Here is a 17,237-nt window from a genome sequence, read left to right on the forward strand (position 1 = left end):
GAGGAAACTGAGGCTTCTGGAGGACTCAGAGGGGAATTCATCACTCCAGCATGCATATGGAGGTTGGGGGGAAGAGGTCTGATTCTGTGAACCGTGGGCTTGATGCAGATTTTTTTCATAGCCTCAAAGTTGGGAGCAAGAGGAGATGGTAAGAAGGGTTTCAAGGGGGAGAGAGGCTGATTCAGGGTGGAAAACGGAAGATTTCCAAATGATTCTTACACATTTTTTTGAAAGGCTGATGAAAGCATTTGCTTTTAAATTTAGCCACACCATCCCCAAATCCCTGCAGTGTGTTTCCAATGCAGAAAGTGGGACAGCAGAACACCAGCTTCTTTCAGTTGATGTGTGAGAAGACCAGCTCAGGCAAGCTGCCTCAGCTCCAAAACACAGAGCGGCACGCAGTAGGTGTTTAATTATTTGTGGAATTAATCTGAGCTCCTACTTAGGGATGTACACCTGCCAGTGTGTGTGTATGTATCTGAAAAAGTCGATATCTCTCCCTCTGTCTGAGTCATGGCCTGGCATCCACAATATCTCTTATGCCCCTTTCAGATAGGCATTTGTGATCTGGGATCAGCAGGGGATGGAGAGGTTGGGGTGGGGTGACTTCTGCTTTTGTAAGGGACCTGTCTGATTTGCTTAGGGGCCATGACCATAGATCTGAGGCCCCTAGGTGCAGAGGAACAGGCCAGGAGTTTGGGGCTGGGCCACATTGGCTAGAGATTTGCTGATACTCCGAGCATCTGCAGCTCAGGGTCTCAAGGAAACCAAACCTTCAGTTTCTTCTTAACAGTGTTTTTGGCCAAAAAAGGTGGAAGAGGGGCCACTTTGCTGGCCATGGGGAAAATCCAGTTTTCATTTTTCCTCCTCATCTCCAGGAGTGAGCTTGTGTGAGAGAGCAGGCAGGCCAGGCTAATTCGTTCAGAGGCCAGATCTCCTGCCTTTGCCCTGGGTTTGTCTGATGGTCACAGATCATGGCCTGATGGACACTGATCTTCCCCCGGGCTCTTGGTGCATGCCACTGTCTTCCCTCCGCTTCCCCAAAGAACTGATGGCTCTGGTTCAGTCACTCCCTCACTTGAAGGATGCTTACTGTGTACATGGCCCTAGGCTGTTTGGGCTGTGGGGATTCAGAGATGAAAGAGGCACCATCTCATCCGTTGCCACCCCTGCCTGATCCCAGAGGAAGTCCCAGTCCCAGCCCCTGGTTAGGTGGGCATGCTTGTCTTAGAGATTTTAGTGGCATCACACTCAATTCAGGAAACATTGATACCCTAGGGCATCCTGACAGTGCTCTATTATCCAGAGTCCCGCTAGGGCAGAGGTTCAAGGTCTCTGCTGGGGCTTCAGCCAGGAGCAGATAATTGCAGAGACTCTTGCTACCCAAAGCAGTATCAGCATCACCAGGGAGCTGGTTGGAAATGCAGGATCTTAGCCCCCAACCCAGGCCTACTGAATCGGAATCTGCATTTTCACTAGACCTCAGGTGATTTGGATACACATGGAATTTTCCAAGCCCTGGCATAGGCCCTTTTCCCAGGCATGAGGTTCAGGGCTCCCACAACCACTCTGTAGCTCATGGCCATTACTACCCTTTTAGGGGGTACTCTTGTTTTTGTTGAGGCCTGTAGGTGACAGACTCAGGCCTCCAGGCTCTTCTCATAGTACTGGGGCCAGGTATTGACCCCTCAGTGTCTGTCTTTGCTGAGTTTGGCTCACGTGAAATGGAATTCTAGTCACCTCTTTGGACTTCCACACTCACCTATTTTCAGAAAGACTTCCAAGGCTTCTGTGCCTATCAGATCATGCCTGAAGAAGTATAGCTCAGCCTTTCCCTTGTACGTACTCACACATACACACACACACACACACACACACACACACACAGAGCGAGAGAGAGAGAGAGAGAAGAGGGAAAGCCTTTAAAAGAGAAATTGCTTCATGGATTTTTAACCAGAATCTGTGGTTGGGCTTGTTGAGGAGGAGTTCGTGAAACCCTGAATTAATATTCAGAATACTGTTTATGTGCATTTTCCCAGTATGAGAGAAGGTCTGTGACTTTTCTAGCTTCTCAAAGGAGTCTATGACCTAAAAAAGCCACAGGATCCTTGGTCTCCGTCCAAGTCCACTCCCTGGGATTTATTTAACACCTTGCTGTTTGAAGACAAATCAGGAACTAACTGAAGGGTTCTTTCTGAAAACAACGTCTGTGCTGCCAGTTAGGCATGACTTTTCTTTCCTTCCTCTAAATTTCTCTTTGTTCTTCCTATTATCTCTATCAAGGGCTATTTTCAGGGCTGATTGGAAACGAAGAGTGGGTCTGGCAGCACAGTGACAGGAGGGAATGTTTGCAGGAAAAAGCATGGGCTCTTGTTGAGAGCAAAGGCAATTAGCCCTCAGAATTGGCCCATATTCCTTCCCTTCCTTCTTTTTATAAGCGAAGCCATTTTCTAGAAAATGGCAAAAAGCAGATTCGAGCCTGCAATTTCGTTGTCTCTGCCCAGATGGATGTTCTGGGACAGGAGCCATGTCACTGAGCCCCGGACTGTGCTGGGCATCTTGGTCTCCAGGTGGGAGTCTCTATTCATCCTTCAGGGGTTTGCTGTGATGTGGGTGGGGGCACATCTGGGGTCAGTCTGTCCCCTTAGCTGTGTGGCCAGCCCCACTGCATAGAAGTGAGCCCATTATTCTCAACACTGTTTGCCCTCACCCCCTGAGCACCTTTAAACCACGCGGTTGCAGAAAGGACACCCTTGACCCTGACATTGCAGCCAGAAGTACTTCCGATGACCCCCCGCCTGGTTTTTGCTTCCTAGTTTCTGATCCTATGGTGACTTGACCTCTTGTTTCTGGATGCAGTTGGTGACCTCTTGGTCTTGAAGGTAGAAATTGAGTTATTTACTTTTGAACCGTGGCTCTTTCGAGATCTGGCCCTCATTTCTCCCCACCTCTCTCACCCCTTTAAATCTTCCCGACTTCTTCAAATAATCAGTTTTCTTAACCCAACCCCTGCACCTTACTAGGCCTTGCCCATTGTAAGGGGAGATTTGGGCAACCGAAAGTCCTCACCTCAGCCAATCAGCTTTACTTACTACCCCCAGACACACCTGTGATCCCTACCTCTGCATCTTTGCCAACACATTTGCCACCTTCCTGACCTTTCTAATTAATCAATATATGTCCTTTCGAATCCCACTTCCCTAATAATTATAGCACCTCTCCTCTGGAATGGATTCATTAAACCTCCTTTCAGGTTTGGGATCTTCTTTCAGTTGCCAGAGACCTTCCAGCCTCTTAACCTCTCATTTACTCAACACACAGCCTATTCCATTGTTGGGAAACCTGAGCCATTAGAAATGTCTTCTTTATGTCTTGCTAAAATCTGCCTGTGAGTCTCCTCTCCCCTGGTATGCACCCTCTGGGATTGCACAGTGGGTGGGAACACAGGCTTCAGAATCAATCGAGTGGAGTTTAAATTTCAACTCTCATTTAATGGCTGTGTGACCTCAGGAAAATCACTTAACCTCTCTAAGCATGAGTTTTCTTGTTGCAAAATGGGGCTGATAATAACACTTATTTCAGACAGTCATTGTGACGATCAACGATTTTTGAAGCACAGAGTGGGCGTGCATTTGGGAATAGTAGCTCTTGTTATAATTTTACTTTCTGTCTCCTTTAAACTTCTCATTTGGCCTTAAATTGCTCTTATTTCATCTCGTGTTTCAGGTGTGTCTGGTCCACTCAGCTAGACTAGGCTCTTGGAGGGAAAGGCAAAAACTTCATCTTTTATCTCTACCTCATTATTCTTAGGAGGGCCGGTTGCACCATACATACTCATCAGTGGGTGATTGATTCAAACCTATGAGAAAACACTTGCCACATAATAGCTGAATTAAAGCAACTTTGCAAATAGTTCAGATTCAGCGTTGATTTGCCAAGCCTGGTGGGCCTGTAGTGAATGGGACAGTAATTATTCCCCAAGCTGCCTCTTCTCTCCCTCATGGCCTTTGAAAGGCACAAAAGCAGGGCTCAGTCCCCTGAGAGGTGGGAGACATGCCCAGAGCTCTCCTGGAAAGCTGGGGATCCATCTGCAAGTCAGCCCAGCCACAGGTGATGGTGCTGCCCATCTGAGAGGCAATGAGAGGACTTGGAGATGCAGCTGGGCCCTTCTGGGATCAGTATGGGAGGTCCAGGAGGCGATGTTGGTGTGGGACATTACTCACAGCACATCATGAGGCCACCTAGACTTTCATCAAAAGCAAGGGCAGGGAGCCAATGGCCCATGGCCTGATGAAAGCCAGTGGTCGCTGGGGCCTGCTTCCTGGCTCCTGTTACACAGCACTGTGCTCACTGTGGGGTCTCTCAAAGGTTTCTTCTGGGGCTGCTGAGACACCCAGTAAACCAGACTCCAGGGAGAGGCTGCCAGGAGCACCGTTCCTGCCCCTGAGGTCTCTGGCTGCCTGCCTTCCTCAGGTCCTGGGCTGGTTCTAACATTCACGATGCCTGCGCAATCTTCCACCTCTGAGGCTTATGTGCGGCTGAACTCCTGGGAGTGACCACCCTGAGAGGAGGCTGGAGTTTTATTTCCATGGGATCGAGCCAGGCTGTGGGGAAGAAGAAAGTGTGAGTATTAAGGACTGACGGCTTTAACAAAGAAAACGAATCTTTCATAGTTGAGGTGCCACCCAGGCCTCCTGCAGTGAGTGGGTTTGTATTCAATGCAAACATTTTATTTATTTATTTATTGCAAAGGAAGTTGGATCGGGAGGACATTAAAGGTGGCGGAGCGAAATGCGTCAAGCAGAACTCACAGCAAGGCACAACCTTGAGCAAGCCCTGCTCACAGACCAAGGAGAAGAGCAACTAATTAGAATGGGGCTCTCCCGGGGTGCCTGGATGTGAATTTTCGACTCCTTGCATCACAGGACCACCTCAAGTGAACAGAGAAACAAAACTCAAATTGGGCAATCATCCCGGGGAACCAGCATGTTCACCGGCCCCACCTGTGATGTGCCTGCTGGGGAAGGGAACACCCCCTTTTTCAGGGATACTTGAGACTGGCCCCTGTGGTGGGGGACCTGGGGAAAGGTCTTTCTGCCCACAGAGTAAATGGACACAGGGCAAGAGGGCAGGAATCTGAGCTAGGGGGTATCCTGAGCTCCAGCCATGTTCTCTCCTCAGAGCCTGGGGTGTCTCCTCAGCCTTGACGGCTCAGCTCATGTCAAGGGAAGCTTGTTGAGATGGATCATGCTGGAGAAGCCCCCAAGACCAGGCTTGAAGCAAGGGGAGATTGTTTTTGGGGACTCTGGAAGACTAGGCATTGCACGGACCCATGCTAGACAGATCGGGGAAGGCCTGGAGGAAAGTGTCCCTGGGGTCTTGGAGAGAGGATTCTCACCAGGAGGGGAGGGTGGGGATGACGGCAGAGCATGCAGGTCCTCCCTTCCCTCTCCTCACCCACCAGCCATCCGAATGGAGACGACCCCAAGGACTTCACCTTCCAAGGTAGGCGGCAGGAAGGAAGGATGCTGGGGGGTCTGAGATGCTGTTTGAGGGGGGACCACTCAAGAGACAATGGATCATTGCACAAGGATAGTTGAGAACTAAATGTTTGTTGTGTTAAGCCACCGGGATTTGGGGTTGTTTGTTACAATAGTTACAGTACCCTGCCTAATACAGGGCCAACATCTGCTTCTGACTTCACGGTGTTAACCCTGCCCGTGGACATAACTCATTCCTTCAACAAACACTTGTTGAGCACCAATTGTGTGCTGAGCAGGCAGTGGACAGCCTGGCGAGCTAAGGAGACAGTGATGGAGAGCACATTAGAGAACAAGGATGGGGATGCCACCCCATCTAGTCGGGCGAACACACACTGGGCGCAGATTAGAAGAAAGAGACGTTGACCTCATTTTGTTCAGCTCCAGGCCTGTATCTGTCAGCAGCGGGGAATAAGAGCTGGGCAGGGTGATTAGTCTGGCCATCAGACTTCAAACTTTATAGGGGGCCCTTAGACTGCGTCACATCCCATTCCCAGCAGGTCACTCTGGCATATAGGGTCCTGGATCACTCTGAGAGGTCACTGGAAAAGAACGAGAACAGCTTTCCCCATTTCTTAGGTGATGAATACACCCCTTTCACCTCTTGCCTTCTGAGTAAGAGGGAAATGTACATTTAGGAAAGAAATGATGTTGTATTTCAGTGTGCTGAAGTGGGACGTGAAGACAGGCAAGGAAAGTGCTTCCAGCGGTCAGTCAGCCAGGTGCCCTGCTCAGAGGCAGAGCTGGCAGGAGCCTGGGAGGTGCTGGCGCACGTCTTTCCCACCCCAAAGCCACCCACTGGCTTCTCTCAGGGCCACCCTGGAGGTTACAGCACATGCATCTTTAATTTTTTCAATTAACAACAATATAGAATAAATGGAGTGAAGTTTTAATTATTTATAATTCATTTTGGAATAAAGTCTTTGTAAACTAAAGAAAGGGAAGGGCTAGCCTACCTGTTCTTAAAACAAAAAAAGGGAGAGCAATGAAAGAGAGAAAATGTATCACTGAACTGAATTTTCTAAAGCTTTCCCTTTGGTCTGTGCAGTTAAAGACAAGCAAGAGAAATGGGAAAACTGCCTCCTCTGCTGGCAGGTCAGAGGCTGCCTTTACCCCTATCTTGGCTGGGGTTCTGAGGCGCTGTGTGACCTACAGCTTATCGCTGTCTCCTGCTGTGTCCACAGGAGCTGTCCCTGCCAAAAGTCCTGAAGTTCCCAGGGTCAAGACAGATCCTACATATTGACAAATATTGGCAGAGTGCCTTCAGGGTGTCACAAGCCGGGTACTAAGGGGACAGTGAGAGGACCCTTGCCCACGCAGAGCTTAGGAGAGTGTCACCCAGTAAACGTGCATTTATATATACATACACATCTACGCATCTACGTGCACACACAGAATAGTCAAGAATCCTAGGTTGGGTGGTATAACTAGGGCATCTTTGGGGTCTAAATTTTATAGTTTAAGGGTCCAGTTTCAGAGAACAGGCAGGCAGGGTGGAAACAGGAGTCAGAAAGGATTGCTCCTGAAGTCAGCCTTGCAAAATAGGGAAGCTTTAAACCAATGCAGAAAAGAAGGGAATATGTTATAGATGAAGGAGCTGCAGGGGCAGAAGTGTGGAGATAGGTGGCAATGAGACTGGCCCCGAGGGTCCACGGCAGGGGGTGTCGCTCTGTGTTGGGATCTTGGCTCCCGTTTTCCCCTCAGACTTCCCTGCCCTTGCATTGGTTAGACCAGCATCATTTCTGGCTTGGTCTCCCTGCTTCCATCAACCTCTGGGGAACTCTTCGAGGCATCTCTTCAGAGGCACCCTTCCTTTACCTCATCTCTTGAATGACTCCCCATCATTTCCAGGGTTAAGTCCAAGCCTTCTGCCTTTCGTCTCTGCTCTCTCCTGCCCATCGCTACTACAGTAACCAGCCAGGCTGGGCTCCCAGTTACAATCCTTCTATCCTTGTGCCATTACACGTGCACTTCCTTCAGTATAGGCAGGGGAGCAGACAAAGACAGGGTCACAGGGAACAGGATCCATAGCTGAGGTTGTGGACTCCACATTCTAAAGATGGAGTTTGCCAACAATGGGGATTGGGCCTGTCCCTTAAGGAAGACCAAACCCTGGCCCTGACAATCAGCCACCCCACCCATCCTCACCGCCAGCTTCCCTTTCCATTAAAGAGATGAGTAGGGGAGAGGGGCTCTTGTTCATGTTGACAGGAGTGCCCGGTTAGTGGCAAGAGGCTTCTCTTCTGCTGCCCACTCCCTCTCGAAAGCCGAGTGCAGAGGTTCTCCAGAGGGTTGCTTGTGGGGGGCTCGTGCTGACCTCTTGGTCCTCAGTGCTCAAGATTGCAGAGGGCAGCAAGAGAGATCTTGGGCGAACTTAACCCATGACCTTGGAGTTTCAGGGCCTATCTGACCATACGGCAGTTCCTGCTTCTCCCCTGGAGATCTCTAAAGTCAAAGCAGTTCTGGGAAGGACCTGGTGAATGCTCTGGAGGAGGAGGATGAGAGCAGAGGGCTGTTCCCATTAGGTCTTCTGAGGACTGGATAAAAAAGGGGGTGTCAATGGCTTGCATGGCTCCCAGGGGAGGATGCAGGGGCCATGGGCTTGCCGAGGTGGTTGCTGCAGTGGCTCAGTGATGTCTTCTGAGGGGAGTTGGGGTGTAGACTGCTGATGGGACAAAGGGAGCTGTCTTTAGCAATGGGGAGAGCTGTGGGGACTCTGGACATAGCACTACCTACCCGTCGACACATAGCAACCACAACCACTGGCCAGTGAAACCAGAGGGAGGCAGGCAAAACCAGGGATGCCTCCCCAGCACCACAGGTGCTCAATCATGGAGGAGGACACCTGCCACCTCCTTAACTTCTGTTCCCAGAAGACAGAGTGGGAGGATGAGCGAGACAGAGACCCACACCCTCCCCTCTGAGTTCTAGCAGCCACCAGCCCATCTGCTGGGGTGGGGGGTTAAATCAGATGTGGGCCTGTGGGCTGTGCCAGACTTGCCATCTCTGAGAGTGACCAGAGAGCAATGGGTTCTGCTCACTAAGTGACAGGGAAGGGTTTTGATGGTGCATGGTTGAAATCAGGAATTGGGAAAAAATAAATCACTTTCAAGATCATATATCACTGAATTGAGATTGCTTTAATAAACTGTGTCTGTACCAGTGGAAATTCCCCCAGTGTATCCACACCAGTTCACAGCGGCCATCTGTTTGGATTGGTTAGTGCTGGATCAGTTGTTAAATATTCTGACTGTCACTCCCATAGACAGGTATAATTACCATGGCAGGAAACGTTCATCAGGACAGTGAAAATAGAAACAACCACAAGTATAATCAAACAATCACCATTCCAGGAACAGGCAGTAATTATGCACAGACATAGCTGTGGACCTGGGAAATCACGGGATGGGTCACAGATACAGTCAGTCTTGGACAGCCTAGGCTCAGAACACAGGCTCAGAGGCAAAGGCTCCAACCCAATGACGAGAAGCAGAGGAGCAGGGGCAGGTTCACCCTCAGGCAGGCCCTACAGTCACAGAAGAACGGCACAAAGCAGACATTGAACACTGCCGCACACAGGCACACACAGTCTCAGTCACAAACCAAACCACCCTAGAGCTTTCTTGCTGATGCTTTTGGAAGATGGTATTTCAGAGGGATGAAGCTTTTTATATTCTGGAGAATAACAAATGAAACCCAGTGCTTTAAGTTCTGCCTCTTGTTCCCAGCTCCCTGGCTTGCTCCAGTTCCTGGGATGCTGGCATGTTTCCTCTGACAGGTATGGGATGGAAATTGCAGGGAATCTAGTTCATGGTGCATTAGGCGCTCTGTAGAGGGGTAGGAGGCCCGAGATAAGATGTGGGGAGGGTTTCTCCCAGGTGGTGTCTTTGGTTATCATCACTGTCGAGTGCTCATGGATGTGTGAGCGGGCACCTGGTGAGTGGATAATGGAGAGCTCTCAGACAGCAGCCACCGTGCTAAAGTGGCTTCTCTACGGAGGCTGTGCATGGGCTTTGCCCTGCCTTGAGACAGTATCCTGAAGTGGTATCAGGGCTCACCCAAGCCACATGTTTGTCAATAGCAGTATGTGGAGGAATGCTTTCAGTGAAGGTATTGGTAGAGATTAGTTGAGAAGTGTGCAATGAGAAAGAACTATAAGTGGTTACCAAACAGGAAATATTAGCATGATTAATATAGCAAATAATGTACTAGGTCCTGCTACTCATTTCTTCTTCTTCTTTTTTTTTTTGTTTTCTTGAGACAGAGTCTCACACTGTAGCCCAGGCTAGAGTGCAGTGGCATGATCTTGGCTCACTGCTACCTCTGCCTCCTGGGTTCAAGAGATTCTTCTGCCTCAGCCTCCTAAGTAGCTGGGACTACAGGTTTGCACCACCATGCCTGGCTAATTTTTGTATTTTTAGTAGAGACGGGGTTTCAGCATGTTTGCCAAGCTGGTCTCTTAACTCCTGACCTCAAATGATCCACCTGTCTTGGCCTCCCAAAGTGCTGGGATTACAGGCATGAGCCACCATGCCCAGTCCTTGCTACTCATTTCTAATTCCTTCTCACTTAAATAAAAATCTCTGCTGGTTCAGTTAAGATTCATGATTTCTCTTGTGCAGTTGTCATCTGCTCAGCTCTGGATTTTAGCATTTTGACCCAGGGAAAATTCTCTGGCCCTGAATCTGTGCTTGCTCAGAGGTCTTTTATGTACCAAATCTTTGTCATTATATTGCCAAGAAGCTTGGCATCCCTGGAGTCCTCTCCGCATGTAGCCGTGATCTGTCCTCTTTGGGACTGGACTTCTGTGCTGGTTGGTGTGATATGGCAAAGCTCTGTGTTCACCAGATGAACACCTGCACGTAAGTAAGCTGCTAATTGAAGTCCAAGCTTACAATATATTCATCCTTCACCAGACATGGCCCTCAGAGCAATTCTTGTGTACACCATGAATGTGTACATTAGCGTGAAACACTCAAACATGTCTGGTTCAACCATTTCACTTCCAGTAACTCTTGACTCGTCTGTGGGTCTGTGACCTCAGTGTCTCAGAACCTTTGTTATTATGCACCTTGAGGTCATGGCCATAACTTGCACTGGAATCCAGGGAAGGAAGGGGGACTTCTGATTTTGGTACATTGGCCGGTTCCTTGATTTTCTAGGGATTCCCAGAGGACACTTCTGTGTTTCTCCGAACTGGTTCTGTAAGTTTAAACTATGCCCTTTGAACCCAGAGTTATTCTAGAGAACCAGAGAAACATTTATTCAGGACAGGTTCTGAATGTTGGGGAGCTGGTGAGTATCCCAGGGTTGGGAGCTGCTACTGAGGGTGCACCTGAGCTTTGTGAATTTTTTTTTCAGGCATTTAAGTTTCCTCCTAGATAGAAGAAAGGGCAGAGATCCCCAAAGCCTGCCCCTATTACCTGTGAGGCATGCCTGTGCATTGCGGCATGACTGGTAGGTGTACCTGGGATAATAAAAACTTTGAATAACAAAACCTGAAGCCCCTAGGTTACCTGCCCTCTGTTTTGGCACCTTCCTCTGTCCCCTTGTGTCTGGCATGGAGTAAGGTAAGCGAGGCAAGGGAGAAACTCACCAATGCTCAGAGATTGTGCTTTTCAGCTGAATCTCTTGTTATGATCTCAATCTCTTTCTTTTCTTGGCTTCCAAGATGCTCCCTTGAGAGGTGCCTGAGACTCTGCAACATTATTTATTATTTTGATCACCCATAACATCCCCCAAAGGCTCGATGTAGAGGGAAGTGACTGGTCCTAATGGCCCAATTAGGTTTATTTTCTTCTGGCTCCTGATGTAATGTTTCTGCCTCTGGCTTTGCAGCAAAGGGAAGGAATCTGGCGTGGGGAATCTGGAGCTGAGTTGTGGCGCTAGCTCTGTCACTGGCTCACCAGGTGACCTTGGGTGAGATTTTCCTCTTTTTGATCTTGGTCTCTTATTTATCTTCTCTCCTTCCTTCCTTCCTTCTTCCTTCCTTCCTTCCTTCCTTCCTTCCTTCCTTCCTTCCTTCCTTCCTTCCTTCCATCCTTCCTTCCTTCCTTCCTTCCCTTCTTCCCTCCCTCCCTCCCTCCTTCCTTTTTCTTTATCTCTCACTTTCTTTCTTTCCCCCCCCTTTTTTTTTTTTTTCAAGAAAGGGTCTCCACTCTGTCCCTCAGGCTGGAGTGCAATGGTGGTGTGATCACGGCTCACTGCAGCCTTGATCTCCCAGACTTAGGTGATCCTCTAATCTTAGCCTCCCGTATAGCTGAGGGGCATTTCTAAAAACAATAGAGAACATTGAGTCTTGTGGCAGTGAACTAAAAGCATTATGTAGATTATCTCCTTGATATCTGCCAACAAACCTATGAAGTAGGTGCTATTATGATCCCATTTTGCAGGTGAGGAAACTGAGGCTCAGAGAGATTATGTGACTTGCCCGAGTTCTTACAAATGGGAAGCCGTAGGCTGAGTTTGAACTTAAGATGTATGAGCTCAGAGCCAACACACAGAAGCCTCCACTCTCCTTAGGGCTCAGCTACTCCTTGGAAGCCCTGACAAGCTGGTGAGAGAGACAGGCACTTGCTGGCAATCCTGACGCCATCACAGCAGCCCCTGGTCTTTGCATCAGGTACATGAGTATTGCTAAGGCCCATCCCCTCTTGAATCCTGTGATTAAAGGACTCCAGCTGGGCCTTACCATGTGCCACCTGATATTCAGAATCTATTTATATTCATATTACACTTGCATTCATATTCCTTTACTAACTCTAATATTTATGTGTATAAATGTGTTTTTATTATTTGATAAGACTGTTTCCCCCTCATCGGGCATCGTGCTTCCCTACCTTTTCTGTGCTAGCCTGCCCTGTGGGGGCTGCCACCTCCAACCAGTCCCCAGAGAGCCTGGCTGGAGCTGGAAGTTAATTCTGTTTGTAATGGTGGCCACTTGAGGCTTTTAAGCATGGCAGTGACATAATGAGATGGGTATTTATGGAAGATCACTCTGGAGGCAGGGAGGAAGAAGGCTGGAGTAGGGAGAATGACAGTAGGGAGGAGGCGGGAGACATAGTCGGGATTTGTTTCGGTGGTAGAACCGCGAAGATTTCAGGCATCCTTCAGCAGAGACTTACTGGCTGTCATGTGCTCAGCCCTGCGCCAGACCCTCCTCATCGGGCGAGGATGCCACTTTCCTTTGGATTCTGGGAGCCTGTGGTTTTTCTTCCTGGCCCTCTCTTTCCCTGTCTCCCACCCCATTTGTTGGCTTAAAAATCCCAAGCCCAATCCAGGTGCGCCAGGCTTGGGACCATGTTTGTGTTGGGAGATCTGGCACTCCGCGTGTTTGCCTTTTCACTTCATCGCACCGTGGTATTAGTGCCTCTTGAATTCGGTACGCATGTTTATCCAAATAAGGGTGGCCTCACAAACAAAGAGAATCCTGAGAACGCCTGGTGACTGGTGGCCACCTTGACTGTCCCAGATCTGGGTCCCAGTGCCCTGTGGGGAGCAGGCTTTGTCCTGGGTCCCTGGAGACCAGGGGGTGGGGCCAAGGGCTGCCAGGTGCACTCTAATGATTGTTTTCATGGAAGGATTTTGGACTCCCAGCTATACAATTTTCATCCTTTTTGCAAAATGGATGATAATTTGAGTCTGTCTTGACTGCCGGTTTTGCATTGCTAATATTGGTGGAAGGAGGGTTTTGCCCAAGTTCTCTTAAAATATGAGAATTTCAGTCCAAAATATGTGAATTTTTAATTGCAATCCTGGCAGCCCTGGGTGGGTTTTGTGTGTAGCATCTGTTCCTTCCTCCCTGTTCCTCTGCAGTCTCTCCTTTGCATCCCTTTTCCTTTCAAGCCTTTTCCTGGGCTAGGGCTGCCCCCTTTTTTTCTTCCCCCTCCTTGTGCTGAACATCCCCCAGCAGCCCTGACTCAACTCTGCCTCCTGAACCCGGGCGGGATCAGCAGCTGTGCATTACCAGTGTTTCCATTACAAATGTCATTTTCCAGGGGTTTTTAACCAGGTTACATGCATTTGTTTGGGCTTGGAACCTGATATTCTGGGCAAGGTCTCAGACCTTGCACTGTCTTGTGGTTCCGTGTGAAATCTCATTACTGTCAGTTCGGCCATTTTCCCAGTTGAGAAACTAGGCAGTCGACGTGTTCCGATGCCGTTTATTCCTCGTGTTTGCATTGCAGGAGTAGCAACTGTTAAAGAAACGCCCTCCTCTCCTCTGATCCTGCCTACTCCACGAGCAACCAGATACGAGATGTGCTGGTGTGGTCAGGAAGCCTGAAAATGTGCGTTATTTCATGAGCTCCTTAGCTTTACACAGCAACATGGCCTGACATTTAAAATTAATCTACGTGGTAAAGTTATTAACGTTTGAATGTTAGCACTGGGATATCCACAGTGACCTCTCCTCCCACGCTGGTGTTTGTTTAATAAGGATTCCCAGGCTGTGACAGAGTCCACAGCAACGCAGTCATACTTGCTTTTTATTAATTCGGATACTGGGCCTCACCTTGGGGGATCTCCAAGCATTCTGTAGGAGGGCTCTGATTTCTCCAGGCAGTAGCCCAAGCAGCCCTGAGCCAGCTCCTGCAGATGCCAAATAGGCTTCTTCCACCCAAAGAGACAACAAAGAACCAGAGAGCAGCCAACAGGATTTTTTAAAGCTGCTGGGGAACCATTGTTCTGGGGCTGCAACAAACACATAGATTACCATGGTTGTAGGGCATGAGCTCATCTGCTCACATCTCTGTGTCCAGCTGGCTGTGTTAGCTCATGTGTTAGCTCATGTCCTAGCGACTGGCCATCAACTGGCCAATATCTAACCAAAGTGATCAGAGAAAAGGCTGGTCCATCTGGCCATGCCTGTCCCAATCATGATCTAGTGTACTTGCCTGTCAGCTTCTGGGTGACTTAAGTATCGATGGAGTCATAAGACAAACCTAAGGGAGCATGCTCGCTAACTTCTCTCGTAGGCAAGACAGTCAGGCAGGAAAGGCATTGCAGAAGACGGAACAGCATGAACAAAAGAATGGCAGCAAGAAAGTAGGGGGAATGTCGAGGAAACAGGATAGTATGATTTCGCTGGAGCAGTCTGTGTGGGAGCAGTGACAGGATGGAGGGGGAGGGTTTTGCAAGACTCAGTTCATGGGGAACCTTAATGCCAGAGTCTAAAGTGGAGAGTCTAGGTGGGTTGTCTTTTGAGGCATTCACAGTAGGTTGATGTCATGGTCACGCAGCACTTTCAGAGGATTAATGCGATGTCAGATTGGAGGATAGATTGGGGGAGGCACTGGAACCAGTTACATCCAAGTTGGACTTCTTGTTGAGTTTTCTCCTTCCATCTCTCTGAGCTCCTCAGCCTTCTGGCTTTCCTCCTACTTCCACTGTTCATTCTCCCAGCCCTTCATCACCTGCTCAGCCTGCTCCTTGTAAATGAGGGTTCTCCAGGGTTCTGTCGTCTGTTTAATACCCATCTCCCTCTGCACACTTTGCCTGATGACCTCACCAATTCTCCCAGTCACAGCTGCCACCCTGTGTTGCTGACATGCAGCTCCTCATCTCATGATCATACTCTCCTCTGAGCACCTGTTCTCAGTACCCAACTGCACATGTACCTGCCCTGCCTCCTTGAGGAGCCTCATGGCAGGAGTGTCGGTCCATACCCGTGAGCCACCCAGGAGGCCTCAGTACTTAATTCCATGACAAACTCATCCTGGTTTTAGAAGGTGTTCCATCTTCACTCCTCCTGTGTTCTATGCAGCATGCTGGTATTTATTTTTCCTTCTGGACCCTTAAACTTGTTAACACCTCTGACCTTTCTATCACCATTCCTCTGTTCATACTTCTTTATCTGTCTCTTATTTGCCACTCTTCCCATTTCTCTCTGCCTGTAGAAATCCTTCTTGGGCCCAAAGCAGGCTCAAATATTGGCTCCTCCCCGAAGGTTCTCCTTCCTCTGAGCTCCATGGCCATTCACTTGCTTCGTCTTGCCGTGTTGGGCATATGAAGCTGGAAATGAACCCTGCTTCCTTACCTGTCTGTTTCTTCAGGGTGGGTGCTGGTTAAGGCTCTAGGACAGTGTGGCCCTTCGGGAACCAGGCCATCCCCTGTACGTAATGGGTGGGCTTTATCCTAAGTAGAAATCATACCTCTTGCCCATCATGATTCTGTGTGGTGAAAAATGCTCAAAGCACATGGGACCCTTAAGTAGCTCACAGACTGAGGGTTGTTCTAGCCTTGGGGTTGAAAGGATCAAGAGCACGAAGAGGTTGGGAAGCAAGATGGTTCAGGCCAGGAGAAGGCAGGCCAGGAACTGGGAGCAGGAGCCCAGTCAAGGCTGTGCATTTAGCTGCACTGGGTTGAGGTTAGAGAGTGGGAGTGGCCCAGAGGTGACCCGGGAGCGAGTTACCAGGGGGTCTGATTACTGGGGTGTGTGAGCTTTTCCGTCTTAGGTTCCCATTCTCTCCCTCCATATTTACTTCCCTTTGTTCCAGCATATAGCGGAGTTGTTTTGCAAATTCCAGCCTGTTTCAGCTGGGCTTGGAGAAGCCAAGGCGAGAGTGTTTGCCTATCCTGGTGACACCAGCAGCTTTGGGGGCTCAGGGGTGATGTGGCCAGAGTGAGGGGCCCTTGAGGAAGGCAAAGTTGGCGGACGGTCCGCCCCTTCACACCAGCCCCCTCTCAAGAGTCTTTCTTGGAGCAGAACTTGCAAAGTGCTAGGTGTTGTCTTGCTGAGAAGGTGGTTCTCTTACAGCATCTATCCATCCACTCCATGTTGGCGTCTTGACGGTCAGGGGCTGTGTCTTTAACATCTTCATCTGAGCCTGGAGCCCAAGCCCTGAGCCTCGTTCGAAGCAGGCTCAGTAAATACCCTTTATTTTCTTCCCATCTTTCCTTCCTTTCCTCCTTCTGTCTACATAAACATGCTTCTATTGTGGAATGAATATGATTGACCAGTTGGAAAATGAGGGTTCAGGGAGAAGTGGAAGTCTATGTACTTTTGTAGGAGATGGCTGTCTCTCTCTCTCTCTCTCTCTGTCTGTGTGTGGGGGGATGGAGAATAGAAAGGAGGTATGTTAGGGCAAGTGTAACGGCCAGGTGAGGAAGGGCAGAGCCTGCCCTGGACCACAGGGGTCCGCACCATCCAGTTTGTCTCCAGCCTTGGCCAATGGCCGCTTTCCTGCCCGCAGTGCTGATTTAGCTGTGGACCTGGGGTTTTAGGAAGGGGTTATCTGGGAGTGAGCAGGTACTTCCTCTCCCTGTTCCACCAAGTCTTTCTTCATTTACAAACATGATCTGCTTTTGTTCAGCAACAGGCTGGCCCTGCCCACTTCTCTACCTCCCTCGTTAAGACACCGCACAGGGCTTCAAGTGTTTCCTGGAAGGGGCCCACTGCGTTCTTTGGGAGAGGATAAGTGATTTCCTTGACCTCCCTTTCCTCCCTCAGTATTAAGCTGTGTAAGTGGTAAGGCCCCCTTTAAAAAAAAAAAAAGAATTCTAATATGAGGAAACATTTCTTTCCTATCCATTTTCATGCTGCTCTGAAAAATGTTCAATAAAAATAGCTTTAAGGCTTTAATACTTGAGGCGTTAAGATTTCTCTTATAGTTCTGTGACTGAAGAGTAAAAAATCTCATTTTGTGTGAAGATAAAATTATCCAGGTTATTATATAAGATATATAACACTCAAGATAT

This window comes from Pongo abelii, chromosome 12 (assembly GCF_028885655.2).
Source record: "Pongo abelii isolate AG06213 chromosome 12, NHGRI_mPonAbe1-v2.0_pri, whole genome shotgun sequence".
NCBI lineage: Eukaryota > Metazoa > Chordata > Mammalia > Primates > Hominidae > Pongo > Pongo abelii.